Raw genomic sequence first — 22,978 nt, forward strand, 5'->3', positions numbered from 1 at the left:
TGCTACTTAATATTATTAAATCATGTTTTATACTGCTTTCTTGTTGTTTAACTGTTTAAAAAGTGAACTGGGTTAGTCAACTGGCCTTGTCTTCACGAGAGGCGCCATCACGACCGGGTTCGAGTTTAGGATCGTGACAGTGGTCCAGAAATATTTCGTCTTTAAAAATAAATAACATCTCTACTACTCTAGATTGATTTTCTCTTCAGTGGGTAATACTTATTATTCTAAGATACGTTTATCAAAAGCAAGATTTTGTCACTGTTCACTAATTAGAATACGATAATGCACATTCGTTTTAAAATGCAGACATTTGTAGATAATTGAATTGGGCAGCATATCTCATTGCCTAGAAAGAAGACCGTGAATAGTTCAAATACTGAAATCAACCAGATAGTCTATACTCCATAGTTTGCCCCGCCTCGCCTTATTAAAAATTTTCAAAAATAACATTTTGTCGTGTCCTTCCCCGTCCCGCACCATTTAAAGTTTGACCTGCCTAACCCAGCCCCATTTAAGGTTTGCCCTGCTCCGCCCTGCCCCAATTGCCATCTCAAGATATCCCTCTTGAATGTGCAATGTAAAGTTCGTTATATGACAAAACATGAGAAAATTATATTGTACATATAAGGTAAAATTTATTTTGTATGTCTATATCTTATAGTTTTAATCCTCTTGGCACAACCCAAAAGCATAACTGAGTGGTGAAGGGGGTTCAAACCTTTGTAAGGTCATTGGTTCAATTCCCATTGATCACATTTTCTTTTATTTTAAACCCCTTAACGTTAATCCTACATCAGCCGATGGTTGGGGAATGTGGGACCTTATTAAATTGGTCACATTTTCTCTCTTGTTTAATGGGTTAATTTCATAAGAGATTACTCAATGTGTAGTACAATTTAAAATGCATAGTAGCTTTATGTTAACGGCAGTAAGTTTCTCAACTTTTTCACATGTCGAAGTTTATGAATAAAAATTAGATAAGTCGTTATTTCCATTAGCGTTAATACTATTCGGTTATATTTGTATCAGTTTTGTAACTTGTTTAACATTTATACTATTCAGGCTATGGAGTAAGATTATTATGTTATGGTATAAATATTTAGTTTCAATACTTATCATTTTTTATTTTTCCTCACTAATTGATTAGGATGCTAAGTCGATAGGATTAATATCCACGATAAAAAGAATAATTCAAATCAGAAAACATTTTCTCTTTTTATGTATTCAGATTTTATTTTACTCTATTGTAGTTGGAGGTTAAGGAGATTTCTATCGCTTTCATGGCAATCTAATTTAACTATATATAGTATTTTGTAAGCATGTGACGATCCGACCGGTCGTCTTAAGAATTAATGTCCCGATCCCTTATTAACTGCTTTCCCCAAGTTTATTTCTGCTATTTTGATTTGCCGGGATGTTCGGTTTTGAGTTTCGGAGAGTTTTGGGATACTTAGTCCCTAAATGAGAGCTTAAGTGTTGGAAAGTTAACTGTAGTCGGAGCAATGTGAAGACGGCCTCGGAATAGAAATCTGATGGCTCTGTTAGCTCCGTTAGGCGATTTCGAGCTTAGGGGCGTGATCGGATTGTGTTTTGGAGGTCCGTAGCTAATTTAGGTTTGGAATGCCGAAAGTTGAATTTTTGAAGTTTCCGGTCCGATAGTGAGATTTTGATACGGGGGTCGGAATGGAATTCTGAAAGTTGGAGTAGCTCCGTAGTTCGTACCATGGCCGCCAAGTTCGTACTCGTACGAGGCCATGGTGATATCCATGGGCGGTCGAACTTGGCGGGTAAGATATTAAATATCAACCCCGAACAGCTATCAAGTCCCAAATCTTGGCTGACTTCGTGGATGATTTTACGCTGACCCTCATACCCGAAGTAGAAAAAGAACTTTTGTTGGGATCGGGTACATCATCGAGGGTATAGATCCTTTTCATGGATGGTGCCTCGAATATGAAAGGGTCCGGGCTCGGCATCGTATTGAAGCCACCAACAGGTAGTAATATTAGACAATCTATCAAAACTTCAAGATTGACTAACAATGAGGCCGAGTACGAGGCCATGATTGCAGGTCTCGAGCTAGTTAAGCGCATGGGGGCAGAGGTCATTGAGGCCAAATGTGACTCTCTATTGGTGGTGAACTAAGTAAACAAGAGTTTCGAGGTTCGAGAAGATAGAATGCAGAGGTACTTAGACAAATTACAGGTGACGTTGCACCACTTCAAGGAATGGACTCTGGATCTTATGCCTCGAGAGCAAAATAGTGAGGCCGATGCGCTTGCAAATCTGGGATCGTCGGTCGAAGAAGACGACATTGTCTCGGGGACTGTCATTCAGCTATCGAGATCCGTGGTCGAGGAAGGTCATGCCAAAATAAATTCCACGAGCTTGACTTGGGATTGGAGAAATAAGTATATCGATTATTTGAAAAATGGAAAGCTCCCATCGAACTCTATTTTTTACTAATACAATACCCCCAGGTAATCTAGGGAAAGTTTATAAAAAAAAAAAGGGTTTGAGTAATTTCAAGAACTAGAATAAAGTCTAAATCGTTTTTAATTAAAACTATACTCTCGGACTAAAGGAATTTTATTGTATGTTGGTTTCTGATGTTGTAACTTCTAATTTATTGGGGGAAAAAAGCATGAAGCTTTATTCTTTACCTCTGTCTTTGTGTTACCATTTACCAGATTTAATGTGAAATAATAAAATAAATATGGAGAGATGCGGATAAATATATTGCTTACAAAATACTATATATAGTTAAATTAGATTGTCATGAAAGCGATAGAAATCTCCTTAACCTCCAACTACAATAGAGTAAAACAAAATCTGAATACATAAAAAGAGAAAATGTTTTCTGATTTGAAGTTTTCTTTTTATCGTGGATATTAATCCTATCGACTTAGCATCCTAATCAATTAGTAAGTGAGGAAAAATAAAAAATGAGAAGTATTGAAACTAAATATTTATACCATAACATAATAATCTTACTCCATATCATGAATAGTATAAATGTTAAACAAGTTACAAAACTAATACAAATATAACCGAATAGTATTAACGCTAATGGAAATAACGTCTTATCTAATTTTTATTCATAAACTTCGACATATGAAAAAGTTGAGAAACTTACTGCCGTTAACATAAAGCTATCGTGCATTTTAAATTATACTACACATTGAGTAATCTCTTATGAAATTAACCCATTAAACAAGAGAGAAAATGTGACCAATTTAATAAGGTCCCACATTCCCCAACTATCGGCGGAGGCAGGATTAACGTTAAGGGGTTTAAAATAAAAGAAAATGTGATCAATGGGAATTGAACCAATGACCTTACAAAGGTTTTGAACCCCCTTCACCACTCATCTATGCTTTTGGGTTGTGCCAAGAGGATTAAAAATATAAGATATAGACATACAAAATAAATTTTACCTTATATGTACAGTATAATTTTCTCATGTTTTGTCATATAACGAACTTTACATTGCACATTCAAGAGGGATATCTAGAGATGGCAATTGGGACAGGGCAGGGCAAACCTTAAATGGGGCAGGGCAGGTCAAACCTTAAATGGGGCGGGACGGGGAAGATTTTAATGGGGCGGGGCGGGGAAGGACACGACAAAATGTTATTTTTGAAAAATTTTAATAAGGCGAGGCGGGGAAAACTATGGAGTATAGACTATCTGCACTATAAGAAAAATGGCCCTTAAGGAAGGGAAATATGATCCCTAAAGATCAAAATTTGATCCTAATAGAACAATTGCGACGGGAAAAAGCCGGTCGCCACCCGTCGTAATAGCTTCAGCCGCTAAAGCTCAATAGTGACGGGTTCAGAAACCTAGTCGTTAAATGTTTTTAGAGACGGAAGAAAAATCTAGTCGTTAAATACTTTTAGAGACCACATCTCTCGTCCCTGTAGATAATTAATATATTGTAAAAAATATATATTTGCCCGTCGTTAAACAGTTTTAGCGACCAGCCTTCTCCTCCCTAATAGACAATAAATATATTATGGAAAATATATATTTTTCAGTCGTTAACCAATTTTAGCGACCAACCTTTAACTGGTCGTAGATTATCTTTTAGAGACGAGTAGCACTGGTCCCTATTTAAAATAATTGTAGTAACTATAACGACCATATTTCTGGTCTCTTATTAACCACAAGTAGTCTTAAAGCTCGATGTCACAAAACATTAATTTTTATCAATAAATATCAAATTGCTATATAAAAAGTTATTAATTACAATGGTGACATCCCATGATTTTAGTTTCAATATTTGCTCAACACCTTAGCAAAAAAACATAGCTAACATCCTAAGCTAGACTATGATATCATGTTTTACATAATATTCCTAGAAAAATAATAATGAGCTTGTGTTTCTTCTAAACTTGTATCTTGACTTGTAGCTTCAATCTTCAAAACCTATAAGTACAAAATTTTGAAACGACGATGAATAACTATTGATAAAATAATATATGTAAATTTACACTAGAAATGGTTAAATCGTTTACCCCAAAAGCAGTCTAAATTCATCAGGTGTTATCCAGCAACATGAACAAGGCTACAAGAATATAAGAAAATTAATTATAAAAGTATTGGAACGGTAAATTAAACTTCGATTCCATATTAAAAGAAGAGGAGAAGGTTTATTTTGTTATTTTGTATAAGTCCAGCTACTTTCACCAGAACATATCATGTGTCGCGGCAAGTGCAACTAACTGAATATATTCTCCTTCTTCCTTCTTATTTTGCTATGTATGTTTTTTTTGCCTTTTCCAAAGTTAAAGTCTACATTCTTCATCAAAATTTGCTGGAATTGGCAATTTAGGCTCTTCGAGTAACAAGTCACACATGAATCTTGAAACAAGAAACAACTAATTATTTGTACATATTACTACTCAAGGACTTAAAATCAATGGCAGAAGCAAAAAAGGCAGACAAAGTAATTGCACTTCAAAAATATTTTATTGATAATATTACTGCTATAGACACTTGTAGGGAAGAATTCCGAGCATGATGTGTCTTAGTTTTTCTCTAGATATCTTATGGTGGCAAACATTCTAAATAACTCCATCTTTGCCTCTTAAGATAGTGGAACCAGAACAATTCTCCTCTCAGTCAACCTCGAGTTACTTCGAGTCAACCAGAACTTCGAGTTACTAGAAGGATATGAAAGGAACAGCAAAATCCAGTCAACCTCTTTTAGTTTTCATAACTATTACTCCTTTGTAAAAGAAGTTGCAATTCATGAACACTTGATCAACTTACAAAAACTATAAGAGCAAGACCTCTGGCATTTGCCGGAAAGTTTTGTGCCGGTTACTTTGCTGCAAGGAATTGCAAATTTGCTTTGAACTTTACGAGATTATTCATCTTTTCCCCTCTTGTCTTACTTATCTTTATGTAAAAAGGTGAAGAGCTCCCCCACTCCAAATTCTTTTAGAATAGTATTTTCAACATAGCTGGTCTAGTTAATACTACTACAAACAAGAATTAGTCTCAGAGTCACAAAACATGGCAAAGTTAATTCAGAAATATCCTTAAGCACAGTACAATTTACTTTGTCTAAGCATATATAGTACCACAGAATACAGGTTCTTTCGTCCTTCTCTCTTTTTACTTGTTTAAAATTTCTTTAGAATAGTATTAATTCTGCATCAACTTACATATGAGTTAATATTCTTCCTAAGTTCCTAAGAGCATCTGCTACAAAAAAGGAACCATTATTGGGGAGTTTGAAGGGAATTTTCCTCCACCAAACATGACAGATAAACAGGAGTATAAAACTCGTAGTTTACTCGCTAGCATCATTACTCAGTGGACGAGCCTTTCTATTTGTACCAGTTGAGTTGAGTGCGTCTGCCCATAGTTTTTAATTTGAAGGAATATAAATTCATGGATGCAACAGAGATAGCAATAAGACAGAAATGACTATAAAAATCAACAAAAAAAAATTAAAAACAAGGTCTATGGTTACTAACTTGATCAGTAGACAAATAAAGTGATCATTCAGTTGAAACGAGCGATGTCGTAGGCGAGACATGTGATTGTTGAGCAGCAAAGAATTCCTTTATTTTCTTCATTTCTTTCATCTCATCTTCTATGGTAGACAAGTGATCATGTAAGGATTTGTTTTCCTCACTCAAAGATTTATTTTCCTCTCTAGTAGAACGCAGAGCGGACAGTAATTCAACCTTTGAAGAAGTGCCACCTTTCATGTCTTTCGCCGTTACTCCACCCCCAAAGCCAATACATGGCTACGAGTTTGAGGTCCATAATATTTTTCTACTATCTCTATGCTAGGTAGAGATGGATCCTATTGAACTATTTCTTCAATCTGAGCTTACAAAACATACGAAGAAATATTTTATACCAGAATCCATATCATTGTAATTAATTTACATATTTAATTTTCCGAACATACATATTTTTCAATTGCTTTAGGTTCAACAAGCTTGTTATTTTTCTTACGAGTCTCAAAGATAATTATTGCCAAATCTGATGGATTGCAGTTTTTTCCGCCCTTCACATCAAAGGCAAACATGTCAAAAGACAACTCGTAAATATTTTCTTTAAAAAAATAGAGATTTTATGATAATACCTTTTAATAAATTATCTCTCGAATAGGTTTGCTACCAATATGATGAAGCACTTTCAACTTAGATCGGTTTGCTGCATTCTTGATGCTTCTCGCCTTTGTGAAACAATAAGCTTAAATATAATTATTATAATAAACTTAAATAGTATACTTAGGTTTGATTCTAGGTATAGCAGAAAAAAGATATATGGTGCTAGGGAGGGGAATCAAACTACAGATGCTTTGGCAAAATAGAATATTAAATTACTGGGCATACCTGAAAATTTTCTGAAGAAAAATGTTCCTTTACTAACCACTCTCATTCTTTCTTGTCTACTCCCTTTAGAAGATTCTTAAGAGCCTGATAGATTAGCTTATCCTTCACATATTTGACATGTAAGTGTCCTCTCCATTTGTTCCATAACTCTTTCATCTATCCCAATATATGATCATGATGATCAATCATGTCAACACTCTCAAATTTATCCTACAATAATCAAAATATCCATTGAGTTAATGCATTACTGTGGAGTCCATACCTACTACATTGAATAAAAGAAAAAGAAAGAGGAGTGATTGACTCACCTACTACATTGAATAAAAGGAAGAGGAGTGATGGATGGAAGAAAAAAACTTCAGATTTTTCAATATTGGGCTGCTAGAATTTGCACATTGATTAACCAATCAAATTGGTTTGGTTGGTGAAAATGTGTCTATAAATAGCAGGCTTTATTTCTCCTTTAAACACACCAAAATAAGAGAGAAACAATAAAAGTTAGAGAGAGTAATCCACAGATTATTGTCTGTGAGATAACTAGTGAGTAGTAGTATTATTGTAGTGAGGTGTTTTATATAAAGAGTGTTATTTCTTTCAAAGTTGTAGTAGTCTCTTGACACTACTAAGTTGTAATATTATAGTGGTAATATTGCTACACTCGGATATTGTATTTTATCCCGCTAAAATATTTAGTGTCATTGTTACTCTCTTGTGTTATTATTATTTGTTGTGGATATTATTCCTGGGCGGGATTATTTATTTTATCCCAACAACGTGGTATCAGAGCCATGGCAAATAATGGTCTGCTATCTTTTCAATACCCCCGTCTAACAAAAGATAATTATGAGAAATGGTGTCTACGTATGAAAGTCATCATTGGCTCTCAGGATGTATGGGAAATCGTAGACAGAGGGTATGCAAAACCCGATAATGAGGAAGCTCTGCCCCAAAATGAAAAAGAGGTCTTGGCAAAGACAAGGAAGAAGGATCAACAAGTCCTCACGCTCATCCACCAATGTTTGGATGATGCCATGTTTGAGAAGGTGGCAGATGCTACCACCTCAAAGGAAGCTTGGGAGATTTTACAAAATTCTCTTCAAGGAGTTGACAAGGTGAAAAAGGTAAAACTTCAAACTCTAAGGGCTGATTTTGAAGTTTTAAAAATGAAAGAATCCGAATGCATCTCGGATTATTTTTCAAAAATGAAGGCTGTTGTAAATCAACTAAGAAGATACGGGGAGGACATAGAAGATGTCCGTGTGGTAGAAAAGATCCTTCGCACTTTAACACCTAAATTTGATTTTGTGGTGTGTGCTATTGAGGAGTCTAAAGATTTAGACTCTATGATGGTGGAGCAATTGGAAGGTTCTTTACAAGCTCACGAAGAAAAGATCAAAAGGAGACAAGAAGTGCCATTGGAGCAACTTCTTAAAACTCAGGCATCCTTCAAGGATTAAGGAGGTGAAACAAGCTATCGAGGAAACGGACAAGGACGAGGCCGAGATCGAGGAGGTCATGGAAAAGGAAGAAGTAATGGTAACAACTTCAACAATGAAGTTAAAATCCACCAAACATTCAGAGGTCGTGGTCGTGGACAAAGAGGAGGAAGAGGACGTGGATACTACCAAGAAAATAATGGACAAAGGTATGACAAATCAAAAATTGAATGTTATAATTGTCATAAATTTGGCGATTACTCTTGGGAATGTCGTAGCAATGTTGAAGAAAAGGCTAACCTTGTTGACGACAAGAACGAAGAAAATGAGTCAACGTTGTTGATGGCACTCAAGGAAGAAGACAGAGATGATTGCAGCTCGTGATATTTGGACAATGGAGCAAGCAATCATATGTGTGGATGCAAAGAGAAGTTTGTGGAGATCAATAAAACAGTGAGAGGTAATGTGTCCTTTGGAGATACCTCAAAGGTTCAAATCGAAGGGATCGGTACGATTCTGATCTTCTGTAAAGTTGGTAGTCACAAGTTAATTCAAGATGTTTATTATGTGCCAAAATTAAAAAGTAATATTTTAAGTTTGGGCCAACTTCTTGAAAAGGAATATGACATCCACATGAAAAATATGCATCTTTGTCTTAGAGATTCAAGTGGAATTCTAATTGCTAAAGTGCATATGGCAAAGAATAGATTGTTTTCTCTGAATCTTAAAACAATTGATGCAAAATGTTTGAAGGCTAATGTGCAAGATGAATCATGGTGTTGGCACATGCGATTTGGGCACTTAAATTTTGAAGCACTCAAATCAATGGGAGAAAAGAACATGGTGCATGGGATACCATCAATTAACCATCCCAATCAATTGTGTGAAGCTTGTCTTCTTGGAAAACATGCAAGGAAGAGTTTTCCAAAGGAGGCCATGTCAAGATCAACCAAGCCGCTCCAGCTTGTCCACACTGATGTGTGTGGACCAATCAATCCACCTTCTTTTGGTAAAAGAAAATACTTTCTGCTTTTCATTGATGACTTCAACAGAAAGACTTGGGTTTATTTCTTGAACCAAAAATCTGAAACTTTTGCTGTTTTTAAAAATTTCAAAGTACTTGTGGAGAAAGAAAGTGGCTATGAAATTAAAGCTCTAAGGTCCGATAAAGGAGGCGAATTCACCTCAAACGAATTTAATGACTTCTATCAACTTCATGGAATTTGTCGCCCTCTAACGGTACCTTATTCACCTCAACAAAATGGTGTTGCAGAGAGAAAGAATCGAACGATTCTTAATATGGCTAGATGTATGTTGAAAGCTAAAAGTATGCCTAAGGAATTTTGGGCCGAAGCTGTTTCTTGTGCAGTTTATTTGAATAACAGGTCTCCAACAAGAAATGTTAGAGATCAAACCCCTCAAGAAGCATGGAGTGGAAGAAAGCCAAGTGTCAAGCACTTAAGAATCTTTGGGAGCATAGCCTATGCTCATGTGCCACATCAAGGGAGAGCAAAGCTTGACGATCGAAGTGTCAAGCATGTGTTTGTTGGCTATGATACGAGTTCAAAAGGCTACAAGCTATACAACCCAAGCAGCGGTAAAGGTAGTGGTAAGTCGTGATGTTGAATTTGATGAAGAACTGGCATGGAATTGGGAAGCTGAGGAAGAAACTTCATATGATTTTCTTCCATACTTTGGTGATGAAGAAGAACCGGAGACCGTGGAACCTGTGCAGGACACAACTCCACCTTCTTCTCCAACAAATGTTGCATCTCCCTCTTCTCAAGAAAGTTCAAATGACCAGCCGCAAAGGACAAAGAGCATTCAAGAGCTCTATGAAGACACAGAAGAAGTTACTAATTTTGATTTTTTATGTTGTCTCTTTGCTGACAGTGAACCAATGAACTTTGATGAAGCTGTTACAAACAAAAGGTGGAGACAAGCCATGGAGGAGGAGATCAAGTCAATAGAGAAGAACAACACTTGGGAGTTAACAACTCTTCCCAAGGGTCATCGAGCAATTGGAGTGAAAATGGGTATACAAAATAAAGAAGAATGCTGATGGAGATGTGGAGAAATACAAGGCACGACTTGTGGCTAAAGGCTACAAGCAAAGGCAAGGCATTGACTATGAAGAAGTCTATGCACCTGTTGCCCGCATGGAGATGATTCGTTTGCTGATCTCTTTGGCGGCGCAAATGAAGTGGAAGATTCATCAACTAGATGTCAAGTCAACCTTCTTGAATGGCTATCTTGAAGAAGAAGTCTATGTTGAACAACCATTGGGCTTCGTGGTCAAAAACCATGAAGATAAAGTGTTACGGTTGAAGAAAGCTTTATATGGATTAAAGCAAGCCCCACGAGCATGGAATAGTTGCATCGACAAGTATTTTCAGGACAATGGGTTTACTCGTTGTCTCCACGAATATGCTCTTTACCTTAAAGTTCATACTAATGGAGATATCTTACTTGTTTGTCTTTATGTTGATCTTATTTTTACGGGTAATAACCCAAGTTTGTTTGAAGCTTTCAAGAAAGATATGTCCCATGAGTTCGAGATGACAGATGTAGGGCTCATGTCATACTACTTGGGCCTAGAAGTGAAGCAGATGGAGGATGGAATTTTTATCTCTCAAGAAAGTTATACAAAGGAGATATTGAAGAAGTTCAACATGCTCGATTGCAACCCCGTGAACACACCGATGGAAAGTGGGACAAAATTGTCCAAGTTTGATGAAGGAGAAAAAGTGGATCCCATATTTTTCAAAAGTCTTGTGGGAAGTTTGAGGTAGTTGACTTGTACCAGGCCAGATATACTCTTTGCAGTTGGAGTAGTTAGCCGGTTCACGGAGGCTCCTACCTCTACTCACTTGAAGGTCACTAGAAGAATTCTTCGTTACCTAAAAGGTACGATCGATTTTGGGTTATTTTATTCTTTCTTCTAATGATTTCAACCTTATGGGATTTTGTGATAGTGATTATGCGGGAGATATTGATGATAAAAAAAGTACAACTGGTTTTGTATTTTTCTTGGGTGATTCTGTTATTTCTTGGAGTTCAAAGAAACAGTCCATTGTTACTCTCTCGACTTGTGAAGCCGAATATATAGCAGCAACATCATGTACCTGTCATGCTATTTGGCTAAGAAGATTATTGAAGGAGCTCAATTTGCCACAAATGGAAGCTACAGAGATTTGTATTGATAACAAATCAGTGCAGGCACTCGCGAAGAATCCAGTGTATCATGATCGAAGCAAGCATATAGATACAAGGTATCATTTCATCAGAGAGTGCATTGCCAAAAAGGAAGTCAAGCTCAAATATGTGAAGTCTCATGATCAAGTTGCAGATATCTTCACAAAGGCTCTCAAGTTTGAAGATTTTCAAAGATTGAGATCAAGACTTGGAATGAAGAAGAAAAATCAAAATTAAGGGAGAGATTTGTGGGGTCCATACCTACTACATTGAATAAAAGAAAAAGAAAGAGGAGTGATTGACTCACTTGCTACATTGAATAAAAGGAAGAGGAGTGATGGATGGAAGAAAAAAACTTCAGATTTTTCAAGATTGGGCTGCTAGAATTTGCACATTGATTAACCAATCAAATTGGTTTGGTTGGTGAAAATGTGCCTATAAATAGCAGGCTTCATTTCTCCTTTAAACACACCAAAATAAAAGAGAAACAATAAAAGTTAGAGAGAGTAATCCACAGATTGTTGTCTGTGAGATAACTAGTGAATGGTAGTAATATTGCAGTGAGGTGTTTTATATAAAGAGTGTTATTTCTTTCAAAGTTGTAGTAGTCTCTTGACACTACTGAGTTGTAATATTATAGTGGTAATATTGCTACACTCGGATATTGTATTTTATCCCGCTAAAATATTTGGTGTCATTGTTACTCTCTTGTGTTATTATTATTTGCTGTGGATATTATTCCTGGGCGGGATTATTTATTTTATCCCAACAATTACAAGATAAATAATGCACCATTCAAATATGATCATGATGATCATAGAAATTTTCTGGTGTGAAAAAATAATGCACTGTTCAAACTAATATGCAAGCACTAAATTTGATAAGCTGCTCCATATTGTTAGTTATTGTTGCATGAAAGTACAACTAGAGAGCAGACGATGCAAAACTCCATTTGATAAAATCTTCAAAATACATATTATTTGGGATCTTTCATAACATAAATGGCAAATCTTCTGGAACATGATGAATATAACATAAATAACAAAACAATATCTTTAGGACTACACATTCAGATGGACTTGAATAATAGTGATAGTACAAAAAATGATACAAACCTAAACCTTCATACATATTGTAAGCAAGTATTTCATTGAACAAGAGAAAGACCAAGCATAGAGATGTTGTAGTATCTGTTTATTGGTTGCATATTCCTTTTGCAAATGTTCTGAGTCAAACAAGCTTCAAAAAAAAGTGCAGATGAAACAATCTACTTTTGTAGGCAGCTCTATTTTTAATACTAATTTCCTTGGCAGTTCAATTTCAGATTCAGTCTTTTATCTTTTTCAGCTTGTGTAAGATAGACGTCTGCTCTACTACTAACAGTTCATCCAGTGCTTTGCTTATTTTTGCATCAACCTTGCCAAATACCTCTTTCTATTGCTAGCAGTAATGTTCTTTCTGAGACTCCCTAGCTTTCGCATAAGTAAGAAGTATGGACATCCCTCACTAAGTAACTTTGCAAAACCACATCTTTTTGAATTTGAAATTAGAAGGATTGACTTACCAGTTTGGAGGTGCTATCTTTTCTAGAAAAAAACATTTATGTTTTCATATGTTGATTTTAATTCAACTACTAACATACAAGGTTTGCCGCACCATTGAGTAGGCTTCATCGAGTCGATTATCAATAAGTTGCATCCATTGCTTACTAGGTGTCATAACCTTGGAGAGTAGATAAAAATTAGATTAAAAAAAGATAAAGGATAAGAAAAATACTAAGATACGCAATACTTATTACGATCAAATGCACATAACCGTGTGTTGAACTCTAAGGTCGCACTAGGAGATTAGGCTCCTTTATTTTCCGGCTAATGCATTGCAATGTACAATCAGTTGGCACTAAGATAAATAAAAGATTATAAATTAACTTGTAATTAAGATGCTAATTCCTAAAACATGTATACATGGTTCCTTCTGGCCCGCCCCGAGATCGAAGTAAGTACTTACATTCAAAAAAAGTGCAAACAATATAGTTTAAATCATCCAAAATATCGCTAGCAACTAAAAAGACTGCTTGTTAGTAAATTTCCCTGAGTTCTTAACATGTATCATAATCATGTTCCCTGCTATTTCGTTCTTCTTATAGACAAACACTCATATTTCCCTAGATTAGTTATATGAAAGAAATATATTTGTGAATACACTATTAAAATGTCTTACGATATAAATGCATTTACTTTAAATCTTTTCAGAGGTAAAATAAAATTTTCAATAGGAGTAACAATACTTTTTCTAAAAAGCAAATCTGGATATTTTTCATTTTAAGAAATTGTTCAAAGACAAAACAAACTCACATTAACTACTACTATTAGACAATAATAACAATATTTCCTGTTGATATCTTCAATAACAGAGACAAAACCTCAATTTTAAAGTAAAAATCAAGAGATTAGAACCTAAGCTTAGTAAAAAACCAATGATATTTTCCGGTCTTAAACCTTTCCTCAAGCCGAGCTATAGCTTTCTTAGCAGCAGTAACCTTCTTATCACGAAACTGAAGAACATCTACACTAACAACATCCTTCAGATCTACATCAAGTGTATAACGAGTCGGCATAATATGATTGCAATTAACGAGCTTAATAAAAGCCTTAACTCGTGATTTCTTTCTTTTTTTGGCTGAATCTTATCGAATTACTTTTTTGGGGTATTTGCTTATACTTGTAAGTAAACAATGGCCGTATGGTCTGTCTGTTGTTCCTTCATCGAATACACGAAAACTAAATCTCAACACTCATAACATAAAACTAAATCTGTCATTCATGAAATAATTTGCTTTTTCGATATTCACTTTGTATGAAACATAATATTCAGACACATGCTACAAACTTGAATACACTTCAGAGAAATCAAATTTAATGTTAGAGAAGAAGAACAAGAACAAGAGGAAGAAGAAGAAGTTGAATAAAACGAAGCAATAAAGCGAATTCCAACTTATAAAAGAAACAGAGCAACTCAGAAGAGGAGGCATACCTGGGATTCGCAAACGAGCGAGGTTGAAAACTAGGTATACCTGCGATTCACAAACTAACAAATTCACAACCTTTACTTTGAGAAAACACAGGTCTTGAGTTGTGAATAGAGATCTAGGCAGACGACATATGTGTGGATGTTTAGAAACTAGGGTAGAGCTGGGAGTTTTCTTTTGGGAAAACAGAGAGTTTCTTTTAATATTTTGGAATTTTTAATTTTAGGATATTAGTTTTGGCGCCTATTTTTTAGAAAATAATAATTTTTTAATATTTTAATATTATATTTGGCGGTACTTCTCCCGCCAATCGCCCCTGTTGGCACTATTAATATCATTTGGGACCAGTTACTAATTTATTTAGGGAACAGATTTAGTACCTTCGCTATAGAATACAAAATTAAGGACCACAATATAATGTCGTCCCAATACATATACTTTTAAAGACGGGATTATTAACTCGTCCCAAAATGTTGGTCGCAGATAAGGCTTTTTCTTGTAGTGCTGGTTGATTTCAGTATTTGAACTGTTCACGGTCTTCTTTCTAGGCAATGAGATATGCTGCCCAATTCAATTAACTACAAATGTCTGCATTTTAAAACGAATGTGCATTATCGTATTCTAATTAGTGAACAGTGACAAGATCATGCTTTTGATAAACGTATCTTAGAATAGTAAGTATTACCCACTGAAGAGAAATCGATCTAGAGTAGTAGAGATGTTATTCATTTTTAAAGACGAAATATTTCTGGACCATTAACGACCATCAGTGCTTTTGTATTTGTTCTTGAAGTGAAACATTAATATAAGAAAAATTTTGATAAATTATATAATATTGATAAAAATTATATTTTATTCAATCAATATGCATAAACAACTAAACTGTATATTAAATGTTTCAATCGAAAGTTGAAAAGATAAAAGAAATTAAGAATATTGCAAAATAAAAAATAAAGAAAAAAATAAAAGAGAGTCTCAACGGGGCAGAGCGGGACGTGGCTTAATAGGGCGGGGCGGGGCAAAATTTTGACAAAAGGCTAAATGGAGTATGGCAGAGTGGGTCAAAATTTTAACGGGTCAAGGGTTGCCCTGCCCCGTCCTACCCTGCCCTATTTACATTCCAAGGGCTATCAATGTCTACAACAAGAGTCCTAATCATGATAGAGCAACAAAAATAGATGAAAGAAACATACTCCACGAATATTGTTATTAAGTGTGGTATGCTTCATTACATATGTGCACGCCTCATGAAATTAAATTGTGAGTAAGAATATCACAATTTAAAATTTAATTTTTCTTTGTATAATTTTTAATAATATCCAATCATCTTGATCTCGACAAATAAGTCAACACATTATGATCCACATCGGTCATTTACATCAACTTGTACTTCACTATTTTATGTGTAATTATTTAATCAAATATGTCTTTTAATAATATTAATATTATTTTATAAAATAGTGTATTACATGATTCGGTATACACGTGTAAGGCATGTGTAGAGAATCTAGTATATATATATTACTACTATTAATAAAGTGTAATCGAGAGGAGCTTCCCGTCAAAGCGAAATGACCGAAAAACCCTGGTATTTTAATTTATTCCATAACACGCGTCATTCACATCACTGAACCATTAGGTCCCACTTGACTTTTCCAGACACGTACAGTCGCATGCTTTATGGCTATTTTACTATCTCACCACGTGGGCCCTCCTTATCAGAGTAACTTTTAGCATTGTTGACTCAACTTTTCGTGTGCACTATCTTTACAAATTCATATTGCACCCATAAATAGTTAAGAGAACAAATATATAGTCAGCAAAATGAATCTCAAACGAGAATGCATTTGATTTTGTTAGGAAATTTAGTGATATTAATTACTAAGACTGTAGAGCTCTATTTGGTTTTAATATATCTGATAGTATATCCTTACAAGTTTGCCATGAAATTAGAAAAGGAAATTCTCTACTTTGACGCTAAGTAGGTTACAGTGGTACTTAATAGTTTTATCCACATTAAATGTATTCACCCAAAATAAATGTCCTATTTTACTGATTCCATTTTTACGTTATAATTAGTTATTATAGATGAGTACGTAGAAATGTTAATTTCTTTTATCCAATGTCTTGAAAATTGACATTTATAAATTTATAATTTAAACTAATAATCTCACTAATATTATCTTCAATCCCATAAAGGTTCTTTTTTGTTTGATAAAATATAATTCCTGTCATTTATCTCTATTTAGTTAATTGATTTTGATAGTAGGATTAGAAACGAATCAACGATTGACAAATAAATAAAATTACAGTAGTTACACAATTTTACTAGATTAAATAAAAATATATTGGCCCTATTGCTAATATTAATAAGACTGTATAATTAGGGCTAACAAACCATCAATATCATTTTTATTTTACCTGAAAGGAAGCTCATAGAGGCAAGGAAAAAAAGAAGAAGAAGCAAAGCAAGAAAAAAGTAAATAGAAACTGGAATTCATAATAGGAGCCAAAGAACACTGCTACCATAACAAGGATAAGAAACTGCAAACAAGACGACACATACAAAAAAAAAGAATGGAAAAATAAACGGCATAAGATCAGAGAAATAGTACTTTTCAGATTGGTATTGGGCTGATGAGATAAGAAGAGAGAGAACGAATATAATATGGAGAGAATAGAATGCATAACATAAATTATAGGTGTGACGTGTTCTTGCTGCTTCTCAAGAACTTCATTTTTGTCCTACTGTTTGGTATGTACTATATCTTTTTACTAGAGTTTCTCTACTATGCTAAGGATAGTAAACAATCTATATACAATAAAAATGTTCTCAAGTATCAATGTATTATAGTCCTATCTTGACTTTTATTAGAGAACTCAGAGGTATGTACGTCAACAACATAGTGGATTTTTTAGGTTTTCTTAGAGTTTTGATAATTGGGTTTCTACCAATACTATTTTTAGCTATTGGTCCTATCTCCTATGAGATTCTGCTACTTTGTTGTTCATTCGCTTCTTTTTTTTACAACAAGTAAAAATTCTAGGAGCTATACTATATTATTTTTTGCTCTACTAAGTCTTCTCTGTTTAATGTAGGTATTTGACATAAAAAGAGCAAAGTAGGCAATTATTCCTGCTCGGAAGTACTAACATGGATAATCATGCAGGCGAAAATAGTTTTACAAGAGACCTTTTATAATATGATAAATAAACATGCAACGTAATAGCTATTGAAAATCAATTCCTATTAAAAAGGCACAACCAATACAGACAATAACATAAAAATATGTTTCATCACTTATTCTCATACTACATACACAGAAGTAAGACATCTCGTGTAGAGATTGATCATATATGCAATTTGATTAAAAACTTGTAAGATTCACGCTAGATTGAATTTTTTGCTAACATTAAGCAGTATCAACATTCTACAACAGCCATTACTTTATTTTCCTGACTATGAGCGAAAAAGACAATGAAAGTATATCAGGTTCTGAAACAAATTTAATAACATTAAAATATTTACTTTCAATATATATAATACTGTAGAATAAATCTTTGAGTGCTTATAAGTTTACAAGCCAATATTATGTTGGGCCCGGGCAAAGCCCGGGCTATCCCTCCGCTGTATATATACACGTGGGATCGTGAAGATTTGCCCCTGTTAGCTCATAGAGAAAGAAGAAGACACGTAAACATATTTTTTTTGTTTCTTCTGAAAAGGTAAAGTTTTGCTTAGACTATACACAAACCTTTAATTAACCTTGCCTTTGAGTGATTTTGACTTCCAATCTTTGTCCTTTCCTGGGTTATCAATTGGGCAGTTCTGCGTAATGTTTACTTTTTCGTAGTATTAATGTTTCAATCTCTTCACTATAAACACATTAAGCTAGAGAGTAGAGACAGGTTGTAATTTGGCCACTTTGTGCATCATTATACTTATACATAGGGATGTACAAAAGAATCCGACAAACCACACCAACCCGACAATCCGAATCAAACCGAGGAAAATAATTTGATTATGGTTTGGTATTGAAAAATAAAATCCGACCATTATTGGTTTGGTTTGGTTTTAACTAAAGAAAGTCAAATCGAAACCAAACCAACCCGACATTACATATATAGAAATTTTAGATATATTTAATATATAAATATATTTATTGTGATGTAATTTATAAATATTTCTTAAAAACTTTCATAATTTTATCTTGTAAGGTATTATTTCAAAGTTGGACTTAGAACTTTTGAATGCTCCAATAAGTTTTATAGCCATTAATATTAGTAAATTAAATAATGCTAACAAAAGCCCAAACCAAAATCAAATCAATACTAATGCTAACAAAAGACATTCAAATAAATACTACGAAAGAGAATGTATTGAATATCTATTTTTTTGTTTTGCAATAATTTAGATAAAAATGCATAATATATTTTTATTTTTTCTTTAGCATTCATTAAATACAGGATGGGTAACGTTACTGGCAATTCAAGATCATGAATTCCTTATTAGAGAACAATAATTGTACGTACTAGACGTTTAAAAGAAGAAAAACCACATGACTAGATTAAGTTTCAAAGCAAGTTGTTGAAAAAAACCGTTCTTGAAGGCTACGTCATAATATCATCTGCCTAATTACTTCATTATTTTATTTATTTTTTAGTCATAACATCATCTGCCTAATTGCTTCATTATTTTATTTATTTTTTAGTTTATGACCTTCAATAGTTGATTAATTAATTAGTTGGCCCCCACCGTTTCATTGATGTTTTCAACATGTTAAGAATTTTTTTACTGCTATCATCCACATGAGACATCTTTCTGAAGAAAAAAAGACCACAAAAAAAATCACACATTAATACCGTAAAGAAGGATTTTTTTTTTCTTTTAAAAGGGCAATTTCTCGTCTTAAACACTGACTCATGTCTTAAAATTTTTATTAAAATAAAAAACTCAATTCAACTTTGGTAATAGAGAATTTCAGATTGTACCTAATATAACACATGGTTGTGGTTTTTGAATTCTAAAAGGAAATAGTACTGTTTTGGTTTTTGTGGTTTCACTAAAACATATCCCCAAAGTGGATCTTAATTAATTAAATTCTTATTTATGCATTGCAATAGATTTTCTATTGCAGTATATCAACTATATATAAATAGAAATTTTACCAAAGGTGTTCTTTTGGAAATTATAAAAAATATTGCATAACATTCTCATGAGTTGGGGATGGAAAAAATAAAACCGAACTATGATCTTGCAAAGAAATCAGTTAAAAGTGTACATCATACTATTCGGTGTATTGAAAACGCGCCCGATAACGGAATGCCTGCTAGAGTGACCTATGGAAGGAAACACAGGGAAGATCTCATATGCCACTAGAGTGACCACAGCTTCTCCCGCATCTGCGTCATCCTCTCCCCGTGGATGCGAAGCTGTAATTGCAAGAAAGGCAACCCATAACGGAATGCCTGCTGTAATTTTCAAAGCAAATGACTACTATGGAGTTATGGTTAAGGAATGTAGAAGAACCATTGTAGGAAGATTTATCAAAATCAGACCACAAATTGAGAAAATTAGATCGAGTGTGGAGAAATTTGCCCTATAGGGATCAATTAAGATTGGAGTTTATGATAATCACAATGTGTTCCTGGATTTTACTAACGGTGAGGATGTCAATACAATATGGTTCAAAAGGGTTATCGAAACTGAAGGCCGTCAAATGTGGCTCCAAAAATGGACGTCAAATTTTAAACCAGAAGAAGACATACCAATTGTCCCAGTTTGGATTCTATTACCTCAACTTCCATTTCACAGAGACACTTGGCACTATGTCAAACAGGTAACGAGTGAAGTTGGAATCCCATTAGAGATGGACATAGCGAATGCCTGAAGGACCCATCCTAGTATGGTGAAGGTTAGAGTGGAGTTTGATCTATTGAAGCCACTGCCAACCAGTATCTGGGTAGGATCAGAAGATTAAGACTCTCCATTGAGTGGCTTTACACAGATGGTGGAGTATGAAGGAGTTCTCAAGTATTGTACGCATTATAAAAAACTTGGGCATTCATTGATTGAATACAGGGTATTGGAGAAGAAGAAACAGAAAGAACAAATGGAGATAGAAAGAATGGAAGAAAAGACACAAGAGGGTAATGAAGAGGCAGGCAAGATAACCGATGAAATCAAAAAGAAGGGTAAACCACAACAAGCTATTCACCAGATAATTAATCCCAGTGATGAGGCAAGTAGCAGAGGAGCGGTCGGAGTAGAAAAGAGGAAAGAACAGGGAGGGGTGAAAGTTAATGAAACCAAGGAAAAACAAGATAACAAAAATGAATACCAGCCTGAGAATTCAGAAAGAGATGAAACTTTCAAATTGGAAAATACAAGGAAGGAAGAAGTACCCATCACAGAAAAGATAGATAGCATAGAAGAAGACAACATAATGAGGAAGAGAACAAGAAGGAAGAAGAAAAGGAATGGAAGTTCAAAGAAAGATCCTAAAAAGAACCAAATGTGACTTTCAAACCGGGGACATGCAAGAAGATAGAGAACAGAAATAGGGCAAAGCAAAGGATCATAGAGAACCTCATCGAGGGGGGAACACGCCAGTCAAGAAGAGGACCAAATGGCAGGGACAACTCACAGAATGGAGACCTCTAATAATATAGACAATGTGGAGAAGAAGACAAATGAAATACCACAAATTAGCTCAGAAGTCCAAGGAAAAGCAAAGCAGGTTTATACTGAAAAATCTGGCAACAACATTTAGAGAGTAGAGGATTCTATAACGGAGTCATCAATCCTAGGATCAAAAATTAAGAACCAACTGGGTATACAGCTGGTGGTGGATCTGGGGAAGCATCAAATGACTCATCTACAAACAAGATGGCTCTACAAACAACAAACAATGACTGTTTAAAGCAGGTTGAGGAGGAGACTCCTAATAGCTCGGAAGATGAACAAGTAGACAGCCTATTGATGAGCAAGAAGATAGCTACCAACAACATCTATAACAAGTGATGGATAATGAAGGATTGTCCCCTAGAGGAAGAAGCAGAGGCAGAAGCAGAAGTAGATGCAAGAAAAGTGAAAAGGAATGAAACTAAAATCCAAACCTCACTCTGAGGGGAGAATACAAAGACACCAATCCTAACTGATTGATGATCAATGCAATATTCTAGAATATTAGGGGAATAAGGTCTCAAAAAGTCGATCATAGGCTTAAAAACTTAGTAAAGAAGAATAAGGTTCAGTTTGCTGCAATATTTGAACCATTTGTTCACAAACAAAAAATAGAGGTATATAAAAGGTTCCTGGAATTTGAACATTGTATATGTAATGATATTGGAAAAATATTGTGCTTTTGGTCAGAATATGTGAATGCTACTGTGATAAGCATGGATGATCAACAAATGACTCTACGATTTGAATCAAATAATGATGATGTTGGGATCTTCATAACTGCGGTTTATGCTAAGTGTACTGCTGGGGAAAGGAAAGACATTTGGTAAAGCTTGGTGAATACAGAATCGCAAGTTGATGGTGCATGGTGTATAGGTGGTGACTTCAATGTTATTTTAGAACCTTGTGAAAAGTTGGGAGGCAGGCCACATAGAGCTTCAAAAAGTTATGATTTTGCAGAATGTCTTGATCTTTGTGAGGTTTCAGATGCAGGGTATGTTGGATAGATATATACTTGGTGTAATAATTGGTGTTCCAAGAAAAAAGTCTGGAAAAGGCTTGATCGAGTCCTCACTAATGATTCATGGATCCACAAATTCCAGAATACAGTAGTGAGGCATCTTAGTAGATTAGGATCAGACCATAGACCCTTACTAGTGAAACATAAAGAGGATCAAGTTAACCATATTAAGTACTTCAAATTCTTAGACTTCTGGGTCGATCAACCAGGATTCTATGAATTAGTTCAAGAGGTGTGGGATAGATATGTGGATGGGAATCCTATGTGGAGACTTCAGTAGAAACTAAAAGCACTGGGCAGGAGACTTAGAAAATGGTCTAGAGAAGTCATCAGAGATGTGTATAAAAAGGTTGACGAATAGGAAAGAGTGGTACAAAGAATGGAATAACTGGACCAAAGCAACAATTCAGACAGTCAAGAATAGATTTGAACAAAGCTCAAGCAGAGTATGTTCGATGGATGACAATACAAGAATCTATGCTCAAGTAAAAATCCCAAATAAAATGGTTCGAGGAAGGAGACTGCAATACTAGATACTTTCACAATGCTATCAAGGATAGAAGAATAAGATTACAACCCCACAGAGTGAAGAATCATAGAGGAAGATGGATTCAAGGGGATTAAAAGATATCCAAGGCTGCAGTTCGACATTTTAAGTCCATGTTCAATATGAATTCTTCTATTGTAAATAGGGATGTAATTAGTTGCATTACATAATGCATAACCCACGAAGATAATGACTTCTGA

At 34.7% G+C, this 22,978-nt stretch overlaps 1 long non-coding RNA gene across 5 annotated transcripts; it reads right to left on the reverse strand.

The window, feature by feature from the left end:
- Positions 1-4,194: 4,194 nt before the first annotated feature.
- Positions 4,195-14,743, reverse strand: LOC107810851 (uncharacterized). Of its 5 annotated transcripts, none has more exons than XR_012694147.1 (7): positions 14,531-14,741; positions 13,154-13,219; positions 6,867-7,076; positions 6,614-6,706; positions 5,994-6,535; positions 4,524-4,573; positions 4,195-4,434 (listed from the first exon to the last, which is right to left on the reverse strand). It is a non-coding gene; the product is annotated as an uncharacterized LOC107810851 (long non-coding RNA). The 5 variants fall into 5 exon arrangements; XR_001653755.2 differs by having other exon boundaries at positions 13,140-13,219; XR_012694148.1 differs by lacking the exon at positions 13,154-13,219 and having other exon boundaries at positions 5,994-6,349; positions 6,437-6,535; positions 14,531-14,740.
- Positions 14,744-22,978: the final 8,235 nt, after the last annotated feature.

Source organism: Nicotiana tabacum, chromosome 8 (assembly GCF_000715075.1).
Source record: "Nicotiana tabacum cultivar K326 chromosome 8, ASM71507v2, whole genome shotgun sequence".
In the NCBI taxonomy this organism is placed as follows: Eukaryota; Viridiplantae; Streptophyta; class Magnoliopsida; order Solanales; family Solanaceae; genus Nicotiana; species Nicotiana tabacum.